This window comes from Myotis myotis, unplaced genomic scaffold (genome assembly GCF_014108235.1).
Source record: "Myotis myotis isolate mMyoMyo1 unplaced genomic scaffold, mMyoMyo1.p scaffold_m19_p_4, whole genome shotgun sequence".
NCBI classification, from domain to species: Eukaryota; Metazoa; Chordata; class Mammalia; order Chiroptera; family Vespertilionidae; genus Myotis; species Myotis myotis.
In genome coordinates, this window is record NW_023416346.1 from 1460312 (window position 1) to 1483907 (window position 23596).

Below are 23596 nucleotides of genomic sequence, written 5' to 3' on the forward strand. Positions count from 1 at the left end.
CCCCCACCCCTCTGTCTGCAGGGAGCGCAGCTCGGGCAGGCTGCTTGTTAAATGCCGTGTAAAATGCTGTTAATAAAATAATAAATACAAAGGTGGAGGCTGCTGGTTCCACGGGTGTTTTGACTGGCGAGACCTTGGCACTTGCCTGTGTTTATGGGCAGATGACTGGATGTTTCTAGACTTCATTTCGCCTTTCCTAAAGGCCTGGGCCGGGAGCGAGCGCAAGTTGGCCTTTGGACAGAACTGGTCAATGCCTCAGTTTCTCCGATGGAACCAAGTTTCACACTCAAAGCTGGAACATGCCCCACTGAGACCTCAACAACAGCCCCCTGCCCTGCTCCCCGTCACCCCCCTCTGGGGGTCCCCAGGGCAAAGGTTACGGTGTCTTCAGACGGCAGGCAAAGCCCGGGCTGCCCGCTATGCAAAGGACCGCTGTTTGGTGCGTCCTGGCCACACTCTACCTCAGGAACAGTGAGCTAAGATGGGGGCAAAACTGCTGGCCTGATAAAACCCACTGCTCACGAAACAATGTCAGCAAAGGCTGGGAGGCATTCTTTAGAGAGGGACAGGGATTCGTGCCTACTGAAGCTCTTTCCGCACAAAGGCTTTTAGGGGAAGAAGGGAAAAAGAGGGAGGAGGAGAGGGAGGAGGAGGAGAGAGAGGGAGGGCTCCTGTTTCAGAGCAGGCATCCCCTGAGAGTCAAGAACCAAGTGTAGCTTCAATCAAACGCTGACTTCCCCTCTGGGAGTGAGTAGGAAACCTGATCACAGTAGCACACTACCGGCCGGGATCCATGCAGGTCTGGTTTTCTTCTCATGCTAGTAATTTTTTTAAATACATATCGATATAAAAGAAGCAATCCCTGGCAGACTTTATTGAAAACCACACTGAGCCCTCATAACATCCGGACTTAATCCCTATCAAACAAACCACAGCACCTCTGGCTTCTGCAGCAGGCCACCCCCTCTCACCTCTTCCAACCAGGTCCCCCCACCCCCACCCCCCAGCCACTGCCGTCCCCTCCCCCAAAGAATGACGGGAAGACCTCGCCAAAGAGCACCCAGATACCGGTTCTGGAATCAATTCCTAACCATATAATGATCCCACTTGGGGGGCGGGGGTAGCCAAGTCCTTTCATATGGAACCCTTTAAAATGCAGAATGCAAAGAACTGTAACAAAGGGAGAGAGGGAGGGACCCAGGGAGGTGGATGGGGTAGAAATATCCTTGGGGCAACCCTGGGAGGGGAACTTAACCTGCAAGTTGGTCCCCAGACAGGCCTCAGGTCTTCAGGGGAGCGGGGACTGACGGAGCAACCTATAGGAACACGACCGGCCATTCAAAGCAGTCCCTAATCCTCGGGGCCTACTATGTGCCAAGTATTCTTTGATCCTAAGGTGGATAATTATTCCCAGTCTTACAAATGAAGAAACTTACCGAAGCTCAGAGGCCATAAATAACTTGCCCCCAAGGTCACACAGCTAGTAAAAATGGGCCACGGTCAAACTCAGTCCTGGAGTTGCGGAGAGGAGCCAATTATTGGTCTAATTGTGCCATTCGAAATCCCCAAGAAGTTCAGAAGGCTTCCACAGGCCTGTTACTCAAGTCCAGGGTTAAAAAGCTGGCCTTTAACACCGAGGGAACTCCCTCCACGGGAGCCTGGAACCCGGTCCATTTGAAGTCTTTCGACATTTCCCCACACCCTCCACATCTCCCTGCACTTGGTGTGAGGTCAGGGCTCCACTTTCTCCTCCATCCGGGATCTCAGAATAGGCTCGGAGAGTTGGTGGGTTGCTACTCTCGGGTCTCTGCAGAAAGTGCTGATTCCTGCCACCAGGACTAGGCTTGCCACCCTAGTTTCACCACATAGCAATAAATCAAATGATCTAGATAGAGCAAAAGCCCTTTGGAGAGAGTGCCTGCACCCACCATTCCTAGGGTTGTAAGAAAAAAACCCTGGGACCCGAGTGTGGTGGGGGAGGGGATTAACGTGGAAGTGGCTAGCAAGACGCAGAGCCCTACTGGACCCCTATGGGTCCCCAATACAGAAAGCCATTCCTTCCCAATCAGCGCCCAACATCCCCTCCCTCCCCCACCCCCAATTTCCAGGTCTGCCCCGGGCTTTCAGATGCTCCTGAAACTACCCACGCCGGGCCGCTCAGCTCGGAGGGGGAAGGCACCAGCGGCGGCAGGAGCACCGGACCAGTTGCTCCTCCGTAAGCCTGGGCTCCGGATGTGTGAAACCTGCAGGAGCCGCGGGGCGGCAGGGGCCGGCCTACGCGAGGAGGGATCGCCGATGCAGGCGATGGTGGGCCAGGTCCTCACCCTGCCAGCCAGCCCAACACGCCCCCGAGGCCCGGCTTCCCCTGACTCCGGGCCAGTGGCTTGCTCTCATTTTCAAACTTTCCAGCATCTTCGATCGGGGCAGGGTTTCCAGCTCCCCACCTCCGGCCTCCCCGCCCCCCAGCTCGGTATAGGCGCTTCGAACCTCAGGGGAGTGACCCCCGCCCCCAACCGCGCGAGACCGTGACCCCGGCAGACGCCCCCCCCCCCCTTGGGCCACCTGGAGCGGGCGGTTTCTCCAGCGACCGGCGTCCGCCGAGTCTGGGTGGGAACTCCGCAGCCTCCAACGGCCGGAGTCAGCCCTGGGCGGAGGGAGGAGAGGGAGGGAATGAGGCAGAAAGGGTTATTGGGCCGCTTAAAAATTTTTTAAAAAACTCTTCAGATGGAGAGTTCTGGGTGTTCCTGACACGACTGCAAGCGGTCGCTCGGGTAGAACAATAGAAACGGGGGAAAGAGGCGGAAATGGTGCGGGAAGACCCCCATAAACCTCTCCTCCCCCTTGCAGCGCCCATGGGCATTAAAAGACTCCAGTGCCTTCAATGCAATGGTGCCTGTTTATAACTTTTTCCCGCTGGGTCCCCACAGCCTAAACACATCCCCTCCTCACATCAGGAACCACAAACGTCACTCCCAAATCTGTGACCTGAAACTCCGCCCCCGGCACACAGACCCCACTCGCCCCCCTTCCCCAGCAGTTCCTCCGGTTTGCACCTAGACAATAAATTTAGTTTAATTTAGCTTCCGGTCTTTAATTTTAGCAGGTCTCCTTTTTGCATGCAAATCAATATGGCAATTACCATCTAAAAGCTCGCCCAGCCCCGGGTCAATGTAAATTGATCATTGTCCGCCTTCCACAAAATAACACCGGGAGGCTGTGGTGCATAATGAGATTATACTGGAAACTGTCTCTTAGATCACAAATTATATTTTATGCTGTCAGGATCTCCTAGCGGACTTCCCCACGGGTCTAGCCACGGGGAGCCGAGCCATGGGTGCTGAGGGGTGCTGTCGGCTGGGGAGACATGGCTCTAAAAATTAAACAACTGGGGATCCCCATTTTTGAGCCCCTCCATTGGGGGCAGGCACAGATGAGCTTGCGCTGGCAAAGGGGACCTTCCTTCTACAGAAATGTCCAGGAAAAGCGTCGTTCACTAATTTCCATCCAACACCAGGTCACCTCTCACTCCCAGAGGAACACACTGGGGACAACCACAGAAAGCCCACAGGCAGGGCTGGAGTTCGGTGGCCATCCCAGGCCAAGTGCTGGTGATCAGGCGGCTGGCTTCTCAACCCGGCGACTGCCACCCAGGGCTCAGCAGCGCAGCCGGCTTTGCACACAGACAGGATCTGGCCGGCCAGGCACGTTGGCAAAGCAGCGGGGGCGGGCCCAGGCCTCCCGCCCAAGGCTGGGCGAGGTCTCGCCCGGCTCGAACCTTGGGGTCCGGGGATGAAGCCTCCAAGATGGTCCTTTCTCGCCCAGAGCACCGCTCTCCCGCCCTCTGCGGCCCCTGGGGCACGGGTGTGACCCTGGGGCCTAACAAAGGGCCATCTGAGCTCCTTTCAGCCCTGGGCTGGCGGGGGAGGGGTGGGGCCGGCCCTGCGCACAGCCCCCCAACCCCACCGGGCAGGAGCCCTCGAGGAAGCCAAGGTGGCATTGTCAGGGCTGCCAGGCGCTCCTGAGGACGGTCCTGGCTGTGCTGGGGTTCAGGCGGCACGACGGCCTCCGAGCCTGCCGTCCAGCCTGTGGCCCAGCCCGGCCTCGCCCAACCCGGAGCGGGCTCCACCCGGGAGTGCGGTCTTCCCAATAAAAGCTGGAATTCCCGGCTGGGCTCAGACAAAGAGGGACCGTGCCGCAGGCAAAGCAAACCAGAGCCTCATTGACGTGCGCCTTTGGGGTCAGAGGTGCCTGCTAATCACCCAACGCATGCCGAACCCACACGGTCCCCTCCAGGGAAAAAGCGAACCAGAATGAAAGCACGCCCCTCTCCCTTCCTCCCAGGGGCCCAGCTTCGCACCTCTCCGGGTTCTGTCTTCTCAGCCCACTGGGCCCTGGATGGCCTTGAGCAGCTGAGCAGTGCACCACCTCTTCCTCTGTCCTCACCCAGTGTGACCCGCTCCTCCTGTTCCTCCATCCACTGAAGGTCAAGAACTCACAATCTCGTAGGAATCCACCTACCCGCTTCACACATACCCATCTCTTCCAGTCTAGATGGGAAAAAACTATAACCAGAAGGAATATTGGTAATTGCGGGCCATCCACCCTTACGCTGGTCAGCTTTGCCTGCAGTTCCCTTCTAGCCAAAGACACATAATCTCCCTGTGAAGGAGGGTGTGAAAGTGATGGCGTGGCCCACGCTCCCGTGTCCATCATGGTCTCATTCCGAAGGAAAGTGTGCGTCAGACACTGAGTTGTTGGCCATTCAGCCTGTGTAGCTAAGCATGGGTGTGTGCGTATGAATGCTTTCTGTTTCCAACTGACCCTCTTCACACCTTTAAATGGGCTTTTGTCTCTGGACCCAAGTTACAGAAATTCTGCCCGTTTCCAGCTCAACCAAGTCTGGGCTTTTTCTTAGAATATCGCTACAGGTCTCTGCACCCGCAAGTCCATGTATACATCCCTCCTGAAGGATCTCTTGCTCCTTACGGGCATCGGGGCCCAAGTGTCTTGATTTGTCTCAGCACATGTCACCCAGGCTCACATCTTAATCTGAGCCTGTCTAACGTGTACACCTCCCTACTGCTTCCATTCTTGCCTTGACTACATGTGGCTCGTTATCAGGCAGGTTAAATGTAACCAGAACATCCCATAGACAGCAAACCCTAAAAGGGAGAGGAGGGGGAAGGAGACCGGGGTGCTACTAATGATTTATTTATATACAGTGTAACCCACCCACCAATTTCAACCCCTGGCACAGCTGTACGCAATTGTTAGACCAATTCAACACTGACCCCATGTATGCGTACACAGACGATCCATCTTGTACACATCACTGTCCAGCCCCCGTTTGAAGGCAGTCTTCCTCACATATCTCATACTAACTCCCCACAAGTTCAAGTTAAAAGTGGGTCTATTTATACAGACAACTCAAGGGCCTATCTGCTCTCCCCAATGCAGACCTGTACACAGTGGCTTAGGTCTTCCATTGGCAGCGGTCTTGGTCAGAGGCCCAAACCGACCACAGCTCTGAGCCGACCTTCGCCTCCTGGATCGCCCACAGGTCTCTCCTGCGTCCAGGCCTCCCCCAGAGACAAGCACCGGGTGAAACTCGATCATCTAATCAGCTGCGTTTGGTTTTTTGGAAGAATCCAGCCCAACGCACCAGGATGTGCGCATGCAAACATTAGAGAAAGAAAAACCCCAGGTCCAGACTCCTGCCCCTCCCCGCGGGGGCTCCTCTGCCTCCAGGAATTCCTGCCAGGCTTCTTGCCCACCGCACCCCCCACCCAGCCGGCCCCCTCCACCCTCCTCGCTGGGCCCGCAGGCTGGCTCGCTCACGCTGCTCACGGGAGTCTGCCGCCGCCTCCGCGGCCCGCCCCCGCCCCCCCTTCCCGTCCTTCAGCCGGGAGGGAGCCTGCATGCCTGTCTAGACCGATCTGTCACCGGCACAGCAACCACCCCCGCGAGAGCGCGAGCCCTGCCCGGGTGCCCCTGCCCGCGCGGCTCCCGACGGACAGAGCCCGGGGAGCGTGACCGCGACTGCGGGGCGGAGGGGGAAGCCTGCGGGCGCGGGCCGCCCCGGCCCCGGCCCCTCGAGCTCCCGCCAAGCCGGCGGCCCGGCCGCAGGCCCCGCTCTGCGCTGGGCGGCCCTATTTTTATCCGGTCTAATCCCCAACTGGGCGGGGAGCACCGGCGTCGCGCTCGGAGAACAAGAGACAGGCGAGGAGGCGGGAGGGGCGGCGAGGCGGCGACGCGAGCGGAGCGAGTTAAAGACACAGGCGAGGCGACCGAGGGCAGGAAGAAAGAGCGGCCGCGTGGGCCCCGCGGCGCCGCACGCAACGCGCCGCCCGGCGGAGTTCCACTCGCCTCCGGGCCCCTCGAGGCCCGGCCCTCCCCACCTCCCAGCGGCCCGGGCCGCGGGGCTCGGCCTGTGTGGGAGGCAGAGGCCCGGCCGGCCCTGCAAAGGGCTGGAGAGAATCGCTAATGAGCTGTGCGGCCCATTGATCCGGAGAGCACTTCCTAATTAACTCTCAGTCACCTACTGGTGACAGCGCCTCAAAGGACAGCGCGGGGGCTGTCCGCGCCCCAAGCTGCCCGCCGAGCGCCGGGCGCCCGAACCCCGCGCATTCCCCGAACTACCCCAGGCGGCCCAGGTTAGCAGTGGCGTACACTCGGCACACCGAAGGCCAGGCTCGGATTAAACCTGGACGGCATATGAATCAACATACCCCCCCCCCCCCACTTCCTGCACGCGGTGAAAGCGTGCCCCAGATAAACACGAGAGCCAGCTCCGCCAAGCCTAGACCAGATCACAGGTCGGGGGTGGAGTGGGAAGGTCGAGAAGCAAACGTCTTCTCCGAGTGTCCAGGTACAGGAGCCTCCGAGGCTGACAATTAAAACGCCTTCCACACCAGCAATTCTGTTGGCAAAACCGAATCCAACAGCCTCGTCAGGATTGATTTCGACCCGCGGTGTCCGTTTCCAGAGCCACAGGAAGTGTCAGGTCGCTAGAAATACCCCAGTCTGTCTGGGTTCACCACCCACCACCTTCTGGGGTGGGCCATTTCCTCCCCATTTTTTACTCCCAGGCCATTTTAAGGATCTTTCTCCAACAGGCTAGCCCTAGAACATAACACCATTACCTCTCCCCTAGCCTCTCAAAAAAAAAAAAAGAAAGAAAGAAAAAAAAAGAAAAAGAAAGAAAAGAAAAAAGGGGAAAAAAGAAAACCTAAAACCCTGAGCTGTCTAGTCTAGACGCAGAGAAGCTGTGCGAATACCTATTTGAAGCGCACTGGTTTCTTTTCAAGGTTTGTTTTTAAATACGCATACCCCCCCCCCCCTTCACGCTTCCATCCCCCAACCCCCACCCTTCAGACGCCGGCGGCGCGCGTCCTCGCGCGCGGGCACTCACAGCCTCTAGCTGGAGATCTTGGACTTTCTGGAAAAGATTCATTAACAGCAAATTAAGCCTCGCCTGGCTTCGGCCTGCACACGGCCAGACTCCGCCGTCTCCGGGACCGGGGGACGTGCCCACTCCGAGGGCTAGCAGCAGCGGGAAGCCCGCAGGGACCACGCGTGCCTGCAGCCGCCCGTATCCGCACACGGCGCCTCGGGGCTCGCTTCGTAAACAGCAGGCGCGCGTCGCCGCCGCCCGGAGCCCCCGAGTTGGCGGAGGCTCCGCAGCGCGCCCCCCGCCTGCGCCCAGCACCGGCTCCGCGGCGCCTCGCCCTCCCCGCCGCGGCCGAGGATCCCGCCCGGGTGCGCAAGTTCCTCTTCACCTTCCACCTCCACACCGCACAGCCTCCGAGCGGGACCAACTTCCTCCGGCCGCAGACTCGCCCCCGCCCCGCGGGGCTGCCCACCAGACTCCCCGCTGCCCAGCGGAGGGCCCAGGGCTCCCCACCCCCGCCCTCCCTTCCCGCCGCCGCCCCCGCCCCGACACAGCCTACCCCCACCCCGGGGGCTCAGAACTTCCAACCTAGCCCGCGGGGTCGAAGCAGGGTGGGGATGGGAGGGGGTCGCCGATTGCAATTTTACAGGAACATTTACAAAACAAAGCGTCTGACCTGGCGGATGGGCGGACGGGCCGAGTCGGAACCCCTCGCTCCGGTCGATTTCCTAGTAGTTTTTTTTTTTAATCCACGTGATTCGTGCTTTGGGGCAAGCCAAGAAAAAACCCGGGACTCCCCTCCCGAGTTGCGCGGCGGCGGCGGTAGCAGGTCGAGCTCGGCGCGGCCGGGGCGCCTGCCACACACCCTGGCGCGAGCACACGCCAAGTTCCACCAGGAGGAACGAGCGCCCCCGGAGAGGCGAGACGCGGCGGCGGCGGCGGCTGGGGGTTTTTACAGTTCTTTCCCGAGTCGAAAAAGAAAGCAGACGGGAACCCGCCGCCCTCCCCTTCCTGCTCGCGAGCTAACGCCGAGCCGAGCTTCCCAGCTTCCAGCCCCGCTGCCCCCCCTCCCGCGCACGACTCGCGGCGCTCGGCGGCGACCGCGCTCCCGCGCACGCAGACACACACACACAGGCTGCAAACTTCCACTCGGCGAACTCCGGCTCTCCCCCCGGGCCTCCGGGAGGCGGCAGGACCCCCGCCGCGCCCCTCCCTGTGCCCGCGCCCGGCCGCTGAGGGTGGCTGCATGTGTAATAAGTTCGAGCGAAGACATAAAAACGAAAGCGATCGCAGCCCAGGGAAGCGCGAGGCGAAAGCTTCGCGGGGTCCACGAGTCAGAGGAGCAGCCCGCAGCGGGCGGGGGCCCAGGGAGGGGGCCGACTGCAGCCCGCGGCGCGCCCGCCCGCCCGCGCGGCCTCCCCGCGGAAAGGGGCTTCGGGCACTGACCTGAAATCCCCGGCCGGGGAGTCAGCCGGGAGCTGGCGATCCGGAGCTGTGAAGTCCCCCCGACCCCGAGCAGAGTCCAGGCGGCTAGGAGCCAGGGGCGGCCGGGTGGGTGAGCGTGGAGAGGTGTGCGGGGTAGGAGGAAAGTGCGGTGGCGACGGCAGCGATCAGAGATGGAGCCGCGCCGGGGAAGCGTGGCAAGCGGCAAAGTTTGCCGTCCCCGGCTGGCTGCCACCCGCTCGCGGCGCCGCGCTCGCTCGCCTCCCTCGCCGTCTGCTGCCAGCCGGCTGCCCTCGGGGTCGGCCCCGCTGAGGGGTGGGCTCTGGATCGGGTGGGGGCGGGGCGGGGCTCAAAGCCTCCGGGCAGGTGGCGACAGCCCCGAGCGATCCTCCGGGCTCCCGCGGCTGGGCCGGGCTCGGCCGGGCTCAGCAGCTCCCGCGCCGCCGCTGCTGCCACCCGCGCTCGGGCAGGAGCCCCAGCGCCATGTTGACGGATCGCCGTGAGCGCCCGCTCGGGCTGTGTGTGTCTGTGTGTGTGTGTGTGTGTGTGTGTGTGTGTGTGAGAGAGAGAGAGAGAGAGAGCGAGAGAGCGAGAGAGGGAAAGAGAGAGAGCGTGAGTGTGTTGGCCAAGTCGTCCCTGCGCGGCGACAGCGCGGCTTGGGCTCCCCGCCTGGCGGCTCGCGGGCTCCCCCTCCGCCGCCGCTCGCTTCGCTCCCGCTCTCGGTCGCGGTCTGGGCTCCGGCGCGGCTCCCCCGCAGCTGCCGAGCTCCGCCGGCGATCAGCGAGGAGCGTAGCTCAGGCTCACCTTGCCGCTGGGAGCCCGGGCTCCGTCTGCCGCCGCACGCCGCGATCCCAACGCGTCTCCCCTCCCCGGTTCCCTCCTCTTCCTCCTCCCCCTCCCTCCACCCGCCCTCTCTCCCTCCCTTCCTCCCAGCAGCCGCCTCCCCTCCCCCCGCAGGCGCAGCGTTCGGGCGACAACCGCCCGCCCGCCGCCGCCTCCAGCTCTCGCAAGTTTGAGCTCCCCTGGCCTCGCTCACCCTCTGCTGCGGCGCCGCGGCGGTGGGCTCGCGGCGGGGCGCTTCCCCGGGAAAGGGGGGCCGGAGTGGTCCCGGCCATCAGCGATCCCCCGCCGGGCGCGTTTCGCCTCTCGGGGTCCGAACCCCAGACCACTTGGGTGGCGCCCCCCTCGCCCCTGGCCCTCCCCTTCCCCGCTCGGACCGAGTTGGCGGCGCACACCGGGTCTGGGCGCGCCCCAGACCGACTCCGGCGGCGGCGGCGAGGGCGGCCCGCAGATCCCCAGCGCAGGGGATGGGGGCGGCGGGGGCGGCTCTCCGAGACTCCCCTCGCTACCCAGAAGGCCAGTGGAGGCCCGCGATTACCATAAAGCGCCTCGCACTCCGCTCAGCCAAAGCTGTCAAACCCCCACGGCAGCCGCCGCCGCCTCCTCTTGCCACCAGCGCGGCGCTCCCCCGGCCGCCCGGCCCCTCTGAGACCCAGCGGAGCCCGGCGAGTGCCCAGGGGCGCCCATCCCCCGCCCGGGGCGTCCCTTCCTCCCGGAGGAGCCCTTGCCCGTTGAGCTGTCAAGAGCTACCTGCAAACACGGCCCCAGGCACCGGGGGCCGTTCCGCCCTGAACTCCGCGCCCGAGTTCCCCGGACGTTTCAATTGTGTGGGAATTGCTCGGCGAGGCGGGGGGTGGAGGAGGCAGCCCTCGGAGCACCGGAGGCGGGAATGGGGGGGGGGCACGGTAGAAGAGTGCAGATCCGCCAGAATGTCTCCCAGTTCGCGGGCATTTCACAGTCTGCACCTCAGAGGGCGGGAGGGTCTGCCCGAGCCCCCCACCCGCACCCCAGGAGATTATCTCCCGCGTTTTATTTTCCTTGGCAGGGAGCAACTTTTGGCTTACACCATTCGCCCCATAAATTTCCACTCGGTAACGTTGTGCTGATCGTACAGCCCGCGCCCGCAGCAGTTAATTCAATTGACACGTATTGAGCTTCTCCAGCGCACCCGGCGCGGCGCTGAGCGCGGGCGGGGGGGGGGGGCGGCGAAGGAGGGAGGCGGGGGCAGGCAGGCGGGAGGGGGAAGCGGAGAGGCGAGGTTCCGGCCTCCCCGGAGCGCAGGGCCTCTGGGGAGAGCCGAGAAGCCCCAGTACCTGAAGCTAGCGGAAAGGGGTGGCAGTGGGGGTGGGGTGTACGGGCCTCACCGCACCCCGATCGCCGGGACTACGCTGCCAAAGGTGACCCCACTCCGATGCACACTGGGGTCTTTTCGTGCTGGAAATGGGGAGTCTCTGCTTAAGGACAAGATGGTGCAGGCTGGATGAGAACATCCATCCGAAATGGAGGTGGCTCGTGAATCCACACGGAAAGTTTTAAAATATCCTGGAGTGTGTCCATGCCCAAAATAATCAAAAGCATCTCAAGTTGATTACTAAGTCAAGGTCAAGGCCAAAATCAGCTCCAGCTAGAAGATCCCTTTTAAAATGTAGACCTAACGCCGACTGCGGGACTGGTGTTAGGTGCGATTTTATTTATTGTCTTAGTTCTTAGCAGTTATAAAAACAGCCCTTCCCAAAGCAGAAGCGAAACATCTCTACCGTTTGAAACCCGAAACTTCGGGCAGAATCAAGTCTTCGTGTTGCAGGGCTGCTTATAAGAACTGATGTAAAAGACAGGCGGGCAAGTGCCCCGCCAGCGGTGCCCAGCCCCGTGGCCCCTGCTCCTAGGACCTGCGCCTGCAGGGTGGAACGCCCGCTTTTCCCCTCGTCTTTCTGGGGGTGGATGTCTCTGGAAGCTAACCCACACATTTTTTTAATCTCCGGTAACAAGCAGAAAGACACCTGGACTATTATGCTGTAAAGCTATTTTTTATAAAGACGTTTTAGGGCCAGACATTAAAAGTTATTAGACCGAATGCATGCGAGTTACAGACGCAGCTGGAGGAAGGCCTCTGGTTGTGTGTTGGAGCAACATTTCTTTTTGAAGCGACTCCTTTTATTCAAAACAAATCTAAAATGACCGAGAAGGCTCAATTGGGCGCTTGTGGGGAAACTCTCCCAACACGGTTCCAGGCAGAGAGGCCGCTGAGCCGCTGTGGGCCGGTCTGGCGAGCTGGCCTGGCGATTGGGGAGCGTTGCCAGGCTCTTCCGGCTCGGTTAGGCGGCCGCAGGGACGCTGGCCACGTGCCCAACCCTCTTTGCTCCCCTTCCCTTGCCTTCCCGACTCTCCCCCAAGGCATAGGCTTTTCCCGGAGTTAAGAACTGCAAGTAACCGGCCAGAATTTTTGGAAAATCCCGGAACCAAGCGAGAGGATGGAGCCTGCTGCCTCTAGGAGTCCGCGGCCCCCCGGAGCTGCTGACAAAGGGGCCTGTTTGTCTGACTTTAAAAGTCTGAGGGTTGAAATGAATGGGGGGGGGGGTCGCTGTAAATGTGGAGGGGCCTCCAAGAGGGCTGACTGTGGGAGAAATTTGATGCTGGAGACAAACAAGCCAGTAAATTCGCCTTTGACGTAATTTGCCGCATTTCATACCCCCCTTTTTTCAGGAGTGTCGCCTCCAAGGTATCCTCGTTTGGGCTGGTGGGATTAAAGGGGTTCTCTTCCATCTCTAAGGGCACATTTTCCAACTCTGTGGGATTTAAAAAATATCTTATTAAGGGAGTCCTAAGAGGCATAAGTGTGTGTGTGTGTGGAGGGGGGGGGCAGGGAGGTGTTCATGACTCACTGAGAATTAAAATGTGAGATTTTCCTGAGGTGATCCAAGCCAGAAGGGGGTGGGTAGGGATTGCATCCCTATTGGCCCGGTTAGCAGGAAAGCTCAAGGGCAGCCCCATCGTGGGTTCCCACGCAAGAAGGGGCTCCAGGAGCTGGGGACACACGGAGCCTGCAGCGTGTGTGCGGGCAGCCGGGGCCTTCAGCCTGCTCTCTCCCACCAGCCCCTTGGGAGCTGACGCGGGGTCAGGCCGCTAGACCAGGCACTCTGTCAGGAGAGGGTTTCAATGAAAGCGGAGAGCAAGTGAGTGAGTGCGATGGAGGGAAGGAGGGTGCAGGGCAGTGGAGACACAGAAGAGGCGCTTCTAATTGACCTGCGGAGGGCCGCCCCTCCCCTCTCCCCTCCCGAGGGTCTCCTGGTGCAAACATATGCCTGGACCTCCAGCTCCCAGGCACTCTCCTGCTACAGGTTCTATCCAGGCTCTGCAACTGGGCGAGCAGGTTGGGGCTTCAGGGAGCAGGCCTGGAGCCTGGCCACTCTTTTCAGGCCAGACTAACTGCAGGGTGGCCCAGGGCCTCCTCCTCACCTTCAACCACGGCCCAGGCCTAGGGCAAAAGGCCAGGCACCCCATGGTGAGGTTCTTACTGGTGTCTGGAGGGTCCTGGGATCCCAATATTGCGCGCGGGGGGGGGGGGGGGTGTCGTTTGTAACACATGCGTAGGATCTAAGTCATAAAGCTCTGCAGGGCCCGATGGCTCTCTTCAGAGGCGGTTCTCAAGCTGATGACACTGGTCACTGGAATAAATGGGAGTTGGGTGATTTCAGATCATGTATTTTTACTTTACAGTGTGAGCCAGCCTGTTAATGTTAACCATTTACACACACACACACACACACACACACACACAGTCTTCCTGGTCACTTTGTGAAAGAACTCAGGGCTCACCCAGGGGCCCTTAAAACAGCCACTAGCCCACCCTCCCAAGCACAGGGCATCCCTGTCCCAGGAATTTGCTAGAGAGAAACTGAAGGTAGCTGCCTTCCATGGGGGAAGCCTTTGAAGAGTTATTGGGCCTTTGGGGTAGGATGGCCCCAAAGGCCAGGCCCACGTGGTAGCAGCAAGCAGCTGCCTCTGAGAATTTCTGGTCTGGGCTGGATTAGTGTCAGGCTCTGAGATTCCCCAACCCTAGGGACAGTGGGTGAACTGCCACTGCCACTGGGGGGCCCGCTGGGTAGATAGGTGGGTGTCAGCTGAATAAGCATAAATGCAGTCCCTGTGTGTGGGGGGGGTCCTGTCTTGCACTCCACCTGGTCCCACCTTAAGAGCCCTCAGGCCCAGGTGTTGGGCCGTAGCTCCAGCAGGTAAACCCGGCCGCCATATCCTGCCCAGGCTGCTAATGTAGCAAGGGCCTCCAGCTCAGATTTTACCCGCTGGGGGTAGTGCCGAGACTAACCACAGGGATGCGGAGCGGAGAACCATCAACTACTAGTCCAACGGCCCAGCGCCCCAGCCTCCAGCCCAAGGCATTTTAGATCAAGGCTTCCTCCATCACTCCCCTGGGACCCCTGCGGATACCCACCACCCCTGGGACTGGAATGATCTGGAAGGCCCCCCGTCAGCCCCTTGCTGGGGGCAGGAAGGGTGTAGGGCCCAGCAAACACCACGCTGATTCTAAGCTGATCTGTCCCCAAATACCTCTGAGCCCCCCCCCCCCAACTCGGCGCAGAAGTGAGTGGCGTAGGGAGGGTTGCCTCAGGAAGGTCGAAGCCAGGAGCAAAGCTGGGGGGTGGCACAGAGCCGGAGAGTCCACACAGCCTAATCCACGGCGCTTTGACCTGCTCCCATCCCCCTCACCCACAGTGCTCAGCCTTGCCCCCCCCCAATGATACCTCCCCCATCCCTGCGTCTCTAGCCCGTTAGCAGCCGGCAGCCCCCAGCCACGAATGAGGGGGGTGGGGGGACGCAGGGTGTTTTGTGTTCCGAGGCCTGACAGAACCTTCTGTGTGCGGCAGAGGGAGGAGGCGAATGCATAATGCACAGCGCCTGGAAGCCCGGCCATTAGCGGCCTGTCGGTGACACAGATAAACGACTGAGAGGGAGGGGAAACGCCATGATTTAAAAGTGTGTTTGCAGACACTCGCATATATTTTAATGATTTCCAGCAGGCCCTGCGTCCCGGCCTTGCACCCCCCTCCCCAAAAGGGGGATCTGTAAGGGGGGGGAATGAAAGCAAAGCGAGAGGCCTCCATCGGAGACTCACGCCAGCGTTTGCGAGATGAAGGGGAAGAGAGGTTGGGAAACAGCCCCGAAAGTGAGGCCTAGGGAAGCCACATGACCCAAGGCCATCCCCAGAATCCCCCCTCCCCCCCAAATCTGGCCATGGAACCTTCCACCCCTACTGGCCCCTCTAGGTTGTACTAGGAAGGCCTGGGGGAAAAGCTAAATCCTGCCAACCTTGCTGTTCCCAGGCGCCCATATTCTGGAATCTTCCTTTCCCACTGGCGATCAGACCTCTTTCCTCCAGGTTGAACACACCAGTGCTTTTTAGCAATTAAGGCGAGAAGGGGGTGGGGCTGAAGATAAGCCAATTTTTTTCCGCCGCGCAAGTGTGAAAGATAAGATAACGTTAAGCTGGGGCAAAGCGGCTGCTTACAACCTCCCCTCAGCGATTTTGATCGGTCACTTCTTATCTCGCCAAAATGCTCCTTTGGAAAACTGCATCCAAAAAAAAAAAAAAAAAAAAGAAAAAGGCTAAAGGGAAGCATTTTCATTGGGAAGTGACATTTAAAACCCACCTCCTCTAGGCCAGCAACCCCCTCCCCATTGGCAGGGCTCCCCAGGAAAAGTCGCACCTCAACTCCAGGGTTTCAGGATGGGGGGGGGGGGGCAGGATTACTAGTGTAATTAGGCCGAATAAAACCAGAGATGCGTGAGGAGGGCTCATCTGCATCCAACCCCAAACCCGGGTTTTCCTTCTTAGTTACTGGTGGGTGTTTGTGTCCGACCACCGCGCTGGTGTTGAAACTATAGTTATATCTGGGAGGGTCGTATAACTGTGTCAACACGAAGTGGTTGTTAATGCGAAATAAGAAACTGCTTATTTTTACGGGCCCCTGGAAAGGAAGGACAAGGCATCGCACGCCCCAAACCCACGAATCCTCAGCTGGACTCTCGGGAGTTTTATAAAAATCCTTTTTTCCACACAAAAATCTCACGAAGGGGTTTCCGGAAGACTTTGTTTTGAGAGCGGTTTCGGTATTGAACTCCAGGCCCCCAGGGCAGCCTGGAAACTCACCCCAGCCCAGCCCGGCCGCCGGCCCCAGATCCCAAACATCCAGGCGGGAGCCCCGGGCCCAGTGGACAAGCCTCTGCGCCACGTCCGGCTCGGAGCCCCAAGCTCCCACCTTCTCATCCCCCATCCCGAGTTCGCACCTCCATGCGGGAGGCAGCCTCGGGGTGCCCCCTCGGGGCCCGGGCTGCACGACCTACAGCCCGGGGCCAGCCGCGGCGTCCGGATTGTCCCCGGGGAGCCGAAACCGCGGAGCGGGGAAACCCCTCCTCTCGCCCTTCCCCGAAGAGCCTGACCGCGGCGTAGGCGCCGAGCGAGCGGGCATCCGCTGACAGCCGGGCCTCACGTCAGGCCCACAAGCGACCCATTAGTCAGCCTGAGTTCCCCTCGGGCCAGCCGTCTGGCGCGGCCCCAAGGCCGGGCGGGGAGGGGGTGCGGGGCGGCCGCGAGCGGGGCGCGGGGCGGGGGCGCGGGCTCTGCGGGGCCCGGCCGGGCTCGGTTCCGCGTTCCTGGGCCCGCGGGTAAGCTGAGCCGGCGGGGCAGGCCGCTCCCTGGCTGGCGCCGAGGCGCCGAGCTGCGCTTCACGTGCCCGCCATCAGCGGCGGCGGGAGGGGAGGGGGCGGGGAGGCGCGCCGCAGCCCCGCGGGGTCCCGGCCGCGGCCTCCCTCTCCGCCGGGGGCTGGGCCCGGGCCACCCTCAGCCCCCAGCCCCGCTCCAGCCCCGAGCGGCGCGGCCGGACGCCGGGAGGCTCCCCGGGCACCGCTCCGAGAGCTGCGCGGCGGTGGCAGCCGGGGAGGGTGCTCCTCGCGGCCGCCCCGGGAACTTCCCGGCCGCCCCGCCGCAGTCACCGGCACCGGAAGCCCTAGCGCCGCCCGAGCGGCCTCCGCTGGCCCCCAAGGCTGTTCCAGAAGACGGCTGGCCGCGCGTCACCCTCGATCCCTCTGGGCCCCGGCGGCCGTCCTCCCCCTGGGGTCTCCCCATTTCAGTCCGCAGGATCCTTCTCGCCTCCAGCGAGATCCCCCTCCACCCCGCCCTCCGCGCCCCCCGCCTCCCGCCAGCCCCGCAGCTGGGACGGGAGGGGCGCGGAGCCAACGCTCCGGCCGGGCAGGAACACCTGCTCCAGGCCCTGCAGCTGGGCGCGTGGTGCCGGGAGAGGCTGCCTGCTGCTGCGTGCACAGATCGCGGGGAGAAAATGGGGCTCCGAGGCTCGGGGCGAGACACGGCCGCACGTCGGCCACCCCCATCTCTGCCAGCCCTCCCGTGGGATCATGCCCGAATCTTGGGGACTCGGGTCTTCTGAGGGTCAAAGGGCCGCCTCCCTTGGGATGGAGCTTCTGGCCTTAAGTAGTCGTCCGCCAGACAGTTGGGGCAAAACCTGTTTGGGGAGCCTTCCCTGTGTTCGCCCCCGTCTCCAATCGGCCCCCACTCTAGCCTCGGGAGGCGGACGGGAGGAGGTCACGGGGCACCGGCGACTCCCCCGCCACCCCCGCTCGAAGGGCCTGGTACCAGGTACGGACCCAACGTGGGGAGGGCCAGGGACCCTCCTCATCTCCGTGCCCCGCGGATGGCGGCGGCCGACGTGACCCGCGCTGCTGGCGCTGCCTCGCCACCGCCTTCCCCGTCCCGCCCTCCCTCGCAGTCCTGGCCCCGGGCCCGGCCGGGGAAGGCGTTGTTTTGCCAGCGGGAGCCAAGCGAGTGCGCAGAGAAAAGCCTCCCCGCTCTAATGAGAGTGCACGCAGCGCGGCGGCGAGGAGGATGATTACCCGGCGGGCGGGGGGCGGGGGCGCGGGCCCGGGCCGCGGGCAGCGTGTGCGGCGGCCCCGCGGGCCCGGAGTCCCCGCCTGTCTGGCTGCTAATCGCACGCTTTCTGCTCTTACGGAGGCAGGCGGGAGCCGGCGGCCGAGCCCAGCGCCGGCGACTCGGCGGGTGACACGGAAACATGGCGCAGCGCCCCTCCCCCGCCCGCCTCCCCGCGCTCCCGCCTCGCACTTCCTCCCGCCCGCGCGGCTTTTGCAGTTCTGCTCTGCTGTCGGCCCGGCACCATTACGCCAGCAGCCTCTCCGAGGCGGCCCCGCGCGTCTCTTTCCCCTTTGTTTTCGGGGTCTATAGAAAACGTTTGCTTTTGTCCCGAGCTCTCGTTAAACCAAACTTGTGGTGGCAACGCCAGGCGCTGCGGGCGGGGAGGGGCCCGGGGATTTTGGCAGCAGCCGACCAGAGCGTGGTGGAAACTTCTCTCGCTGGGTTCCCCGCCACCCCGCCTTCCTCTCTCCCCCGCTACACACACACACACACACACACACGCAGGCCAGCAGGCCTGCCGACGCTTCCCCCTTCTCCCCAGAGAGGCCTCAGCGCTCCAGGAAGGAGGTCTGGGCCTGAAGGACCGTGCCCAGGGGGGAAGAGCCTGGGGTGCGTGTCTGTGAGCCCCGAGTTTGGGGCACTCGGTGGCCTGGCTTCTGGCGGCCCTGACTTGCCTCTCCCTCTCCTTGATCTTTGGGGCTTTGTACGAGCCGGTGGAAAGGAAGGGGAGGGAAGAGAAGAAAGTGGTTCGTGTGTGAGGTTTTTATGTTCAGTTTGTTGGAACCTCTCACCCCCGCTGTACGGCCTCCTTTATAGGATCTCGGGCGAGAAAGGGGACCGTGGGCTCCACGGGGAAAGGGTCAGAACCTTAGGCCTGGGAGCTGGACCGTCCTCTGCTGGCTGGCTCGGCCACCCTCCTGCAGAGTGGGGCCAGGTCCCTCCACACAGAGACACCGAACCTCCCTCCCCGGCGCGGGAGCGCCAGGCCCCCTGCCCCCTGGCGCGCTCCCCAGTCCTGCGCGAACGCCCGTGGCTCTCCGCCCTGGAGCTGCTCAGGCGGCAATTTTTTAAGCCTGCAATTAAGCGAGGCGTCGCCGTGTCCTCTGCTAGTGTCGATCCTGTCAGTCGCACATGGCCTTGGTGCTCCGGTCCGAGGCCCCGCGATTAGTCACAGGCTCGCTTCGCTCCTTCCCTAATCCGCCTCTGCAGGCAGCCTGGGGACGCGGCCGACTTGGCGGCGTTGGCAGGGAGCCACCGCGCGCGGGGCGGGCGGCCTGGCCAGTCCCAGCCCCGCTGCGCCTGAGCCGGCGCGGCCCCGGGGTGCGGGCTTGGGACTCCCTCCCCTCTCGCAGCCTCCAGGCTGGGGCGGCGGCGCCCCTCCTTCTCGTCCTCCTCCTGGGCCTGGGAGATCTATTTGCGTGGTGTCATTTGTGTTTCAGTGCGTTCGAACGCGGGAGGCGAAATCCTTATTGATGTGCCTGTGTGGAGCCCTGGGTTGTCGGAGCGGTTTGATTTAGGGTGTTTGTGTTGCCTTAAGCGAGAAACGAGAGGAAATCCTCGCAGCGCCTTCGGCGGGCCAGGCCCCCCGGAGCATCCCCCCGTGCGCCGCGCGGAACTGTCCGCCGCCTGGACCTCGGCGCGCCGAGCCCACAGCGAGCAGGTTGAGGGCCAGGCGGGCGGCCCATTATGACTCATAAAACCGGGCAGCCTAATCACCAGCTGCCAACCCGTTTACGTGTGGCGCTTCCCAATGCTCCGTTCGCCCAGCCCGGGCCTCCAGCGGGTTCGCCCCGCTCCGTGGGGGCGAATCCAGTGGCCGCTCTGGCCCGTGGGCAGCATGCCTTCCCTTCCCCGGCGACCCCCTCTCTCCCGGCCTTTGCGCCGCTCGCCAGCAACTCCTCGGCTTGGACAAATAGCTTTGGAGGGCGCCGGCCGCGCGGAGCCAGTAAATCAATCATTAACTCCCCAGCGAAACCTGGCCAGGGGAGCGGGGGGAGTGGCGGCCAGAGGCGAGGCCGTGGGGCGAGCGCCAGGCCCCCGCCTCGGGTTAGGAGCCATCCACGTGCCAGCCGACAAGGTGCGTGAAGGCCAGTCTCCCTCCCCTCCCTCCTCCACCCCCCCCCCCGCCCTCGACCCCCTCCAGAAGCCTCTGCCTGCCGTGCCTTTCAGGCCCGCACCTCGCCGCGCCTGGCAGGTCGGGTTACCGCGCAGCCCCGGGGAGGGCTTGAACATTAACGAGCCGCCCCGGGCCTCGCGGCCTGCTCTCCCCCGGAGAGCCTGCCGCGCCTGGGCAAGCTCCTCTGATCCGGTCGGGCTCCTCCAGACTCCGGTTGGCCCGACTCAGCTGATCGCCCTCACGTCGACCCGTCTCCCTGCGGCGCCCTCTCTACGGAGCCCCCGTGGGGCAGCACGCAGGGGGTTAACCTCTCCGGTTCGCCCCGGCTCCTCGGCGGCGCAGAGGAAGCGCCGATCAGAGTGCTTACAGGGGAGGAGACGCGCGTCCTCGGGCCTGGGTCGAAGAAAGCCGCCTCGGAGAGAGGCTCGGAGCCGCCCGCCTCGACCCGCTTCCCACACTCCCGGGAACGCGGCGGCGGCGCTGGCCCGCGCGATCCTCTCCACTAAGCCCGACGCTGCGGGGCCGGGGGGGGGCGCGGGGGGGGACTAGGGGCGGGAGGCGAGCCTGGGCTCCGCGCCAAGAGGCCGAAAGCCGCAGATTAGTCACCGCTCGGCTCGGCGCTCGCGGGTGCGCCGGGAACCGGGAGGGCAGGCGTCGGCCCCGCTCGGCCGGACTCCCGGGGCCGGGGAGCCGCGGCGCGGGCGCCCCGCCCCCACCCCACCCCCCGCGCGCGCTCGGCGCGCCTGGCTGGGCTCTCGGGGACCCGCACCGCCGAGATCCTCTTGTCAGTTCAAGGGCAGGACAGAAACTCTGCAAGCGGAGTCTTGCGAACAGGAAATTTCTCATTGACAAGGTGCCGCCCCTCCCCCACGCCGGCTTCAAAACAAAACAGAAACCCAGCGCCGGCCGCCAGCGCGCCCAGCCGGGGCCCGCCGCCGCCTCGGCGACCCCCGCGTCTCGGGCCCCGAGCGCCGGGGGCGGCAAACCCACAGGCCTGGCGGGCAGGCCCGGCTCGCGCTCCGCCAAGGGCGCCCGGTTGCCACCCGCCGGGGCCTGGGGTCGGGGCGGGCGGGGGCGCCGATCGCGGGAGGTTCCGCGCCCTCCCGGGTGATGAGCCCCGCGGAGCGGCTTTGCGGAGCTGCGGGAGTCAGGCCAGGTCGGCGGCTCCCCGGGGGGAGGGCGACGCGGAGGCCGTGCGGCGCCGCCGACTTGGCGAATCCCGCTGCGGGGACTCGGGAGGGCTGCGAGCTCGGCCTGGCAAAGTTCCCGTGGAAACTCCATGTTTAGAAACTCCAGCCGCGTTGCGGGAGTGGGGGGGGGGGGGGGGGGGGAGAACGCGCAGGGCGCAGTCCGCACCTTCCTGCCACTTCCCCGCGGGGGGCTCAGCGCCCCCACCCCCCAGCCCCATGGGAAGTCAGGAGGGTGGGGAAGGCCGGCCACCGGCCTGTTCTTTTGTTTATGTCCCTCCCTTTCCTCCACACACTAGAGGGAATTTCTAAAGCGTTTTATTTATTGAATTCAGCCAGGGGAGAGAGGCTGTCTTTTTAGGACCCTGATATCCAGGGTAATTTCGTATTTGACGCATGTAAATACTTACTTCTCTCAGGTAAGGTCAAATTATTTATCATCTTAATTTATATTTCAATAGGCCCACAATTTAGAGGCGCGAAATGCCTCCTTATGAATCATTATGGTCTATTAGGGGAAGTAATGTATAAACAGCACTATTTGGGAGGGAATCACTTATGTTGACATTTAAATGGCTCTTCAATAGTTAAAAAAAAAAGACATTCGAGTGCCTTTGATTAAGTATACAATTTACAAGACCATCAGCAAAGCCATCAGGAATATAAATTCTTCTTGGGATTTTTATTTACTTCTTTGCCCCTTTTTTAAAGCCTTCCAGGGCATGCATGTCATTTAATCCCTTTGGGAAAATCTACAAATTTCAGGCAAAAATGTCATTCTCTCCTCCAGCTAAGGTCCAATCAGGAACCCAGGGAGCCACTGGAAACGTGAGGAAACTCGCCCAGCAGGCCGGGTGGGGGAGGGGGGAGTTTGTACACCTTTGTACCTCAGTAACAGAATCAACCACTTCCTAACAATGTTGCCGCTGATTGTCGAAACATCATAGCTTCCCTGTTCGCCCACCCATCCACCCTCAGACCACCTGAAGTATCTCTTCTACACTTGCTACAAATGACCCTAAGGCCCGTCCCCTCCCCCACCACACACACTCTTTATTGAATGACTTTGTGTATTCATTCCCCTGAAGCACCTCCCATCTTGACCCCACATCCCCTTCCCCGCTCCCTATTTATCTGCTCCCTTGCACAGCTGTTCTCAAAAGGGGTGTCTGCGTCCAGGCGGCACCCCATTTCCTTACCTGGTGCACATGCTAAAGATCAGCGAGCGTTGAGGTTATTCTATATATTGGTATAAAAACAGCTTTGTAACAGCGTAAGATTAGAAGCAACCCAAATGCCCAGCAATGGCATTGATGGTACATGCACACAAAGGAATATTCTGTAGCTACTTAAAAAATAAAGAGCTGCTCTGTGTACTGATATGGAATGACCCCGAAGATCTACTGTGAAGGGAAGGACGTAAGGTACAGGCAGGAATGAGGACGTATAATATGGTACAATGCGGGCATGTTACAGTTTGTGTCAAAACAAAGGAGGGGAGATGTAAACATGTTTATTTGTATGTGCACTAAACATCCTTAACACCACGGGGAGCACCCCCCCTACCACCCCCACCACCGCTCTCTCTGTACACACGCATGTCCTTAATTTTATTTTCAAAAATCTTTTTTTTTATAATAAATTTTATTGATTTTTTACAGAAAGGAGGAAGAGGGATAGAGAGTTAGAAACGTGGATGAGAGAGAAACACCGATCAGCTGCCTCCTGCACATCTCCCACTGGGGATGTGCCTGCAGCCAAGGTACATGCCCTTGACTGGAATCGAGCCTGGGACCCTTCAGTCTGCAGGCCGACGCTCTGTCCACTGAGCCACACCGGTCAGGGCTATTTTCAAAAATCTTACAGGTCATTTTCTATCAGCACATGGAGATGGGTCTTGTTTGTATAGATACATTATTTCTCTCACTCTTCAACCCACACCTCCAGCCTCGCTGGCCACTCTGCAGAGAGTGCTCAAGATCACTAGTTATACTGGCCAGTGTGGCTCCGTGGTTGAGCGTCGACCTAGGAACCAGGAGGGCACGGTTTGATTCCCAGTCAGGGCACAGGCCCGGGTTGTGGGCTCAATCCCCAGTGTGGGGCCTGCAGGAGGCAGCCGATCCATGATTCTCTCTCATCATTGATGTTTCTCTCTCTCTCCCTCTCCCTTCCTCTCTGAAGTCAATACAAATATATTCAAATTTTTCATTCTTTCCTTTGGGTATTTGCTAAAGGCCAGACACGGCAGTAGGTGCTGAAGAAACAGTGGTGAGCAAACTGTCCCTTAAGAAGGGATGAGCGCCTCCCTTCCCTTGGATCCTGTCCTTTGTCACAACTCCCTTCCCTTTCAGAGAAAATGTCTCAGCCACTCAAGTGCTTAAAGCAAAATTGGGGGGCGGGGGCTCCTTCTTGACTTATCTCCATCTGGTACCTCCAGTCCACTGGCAAGGCTCACTGATTCTACTTCCACACGTTCTATGCGGTAAACCCACTCTTTCCCAGGGTAAATCTACTCTTTCTCCCACAGCACCCTGAGGCCGGTCACCACCTTCTATACAGGGTTATTCCAGCTGGGTTCTGTGCCCTCACCCCTCCAACATCCTCCACAGGGCAGCTCGGAAGGGCTTTTGAAACGCCACACAACACTACCCTACTAGTCC

At 61.5% G+C, this 23596-nt stretch overlaps 1 protein-coding gene across 9 annotated transcripts in view; it reads right to left on the minus strand.

Moving 5' to 3' along the window:
- Window positions 1–23596, minus strand: part of BCOR (BCL6 corepressor) — an 81629-nt gene that overhangs the window by 30598 nt on the left and 27435 nt on the right. For 4 of the 9 annotated variants that reach the window (XM_036304487.1, XM_036304484.1, XM_036304486.1 and 1 more), the window contains exon 1: window positions 8837–9680. The exons of 2 other annotated variants lie outside the window; for them this stretch is intronic. The gene's annotated coding sequence lies outside the window, so the exon portion shown is untranslated. Of the gene's footprint in view, window positions 1–8066; window positions 8210–8836; window positions 9683–23596 lie in introns of those variants that run through there. 3 more of the 9 variants (XM_036304485.1, XM_036304483.1, XM_036304488.1) reach the window with 3 other exon arrangements.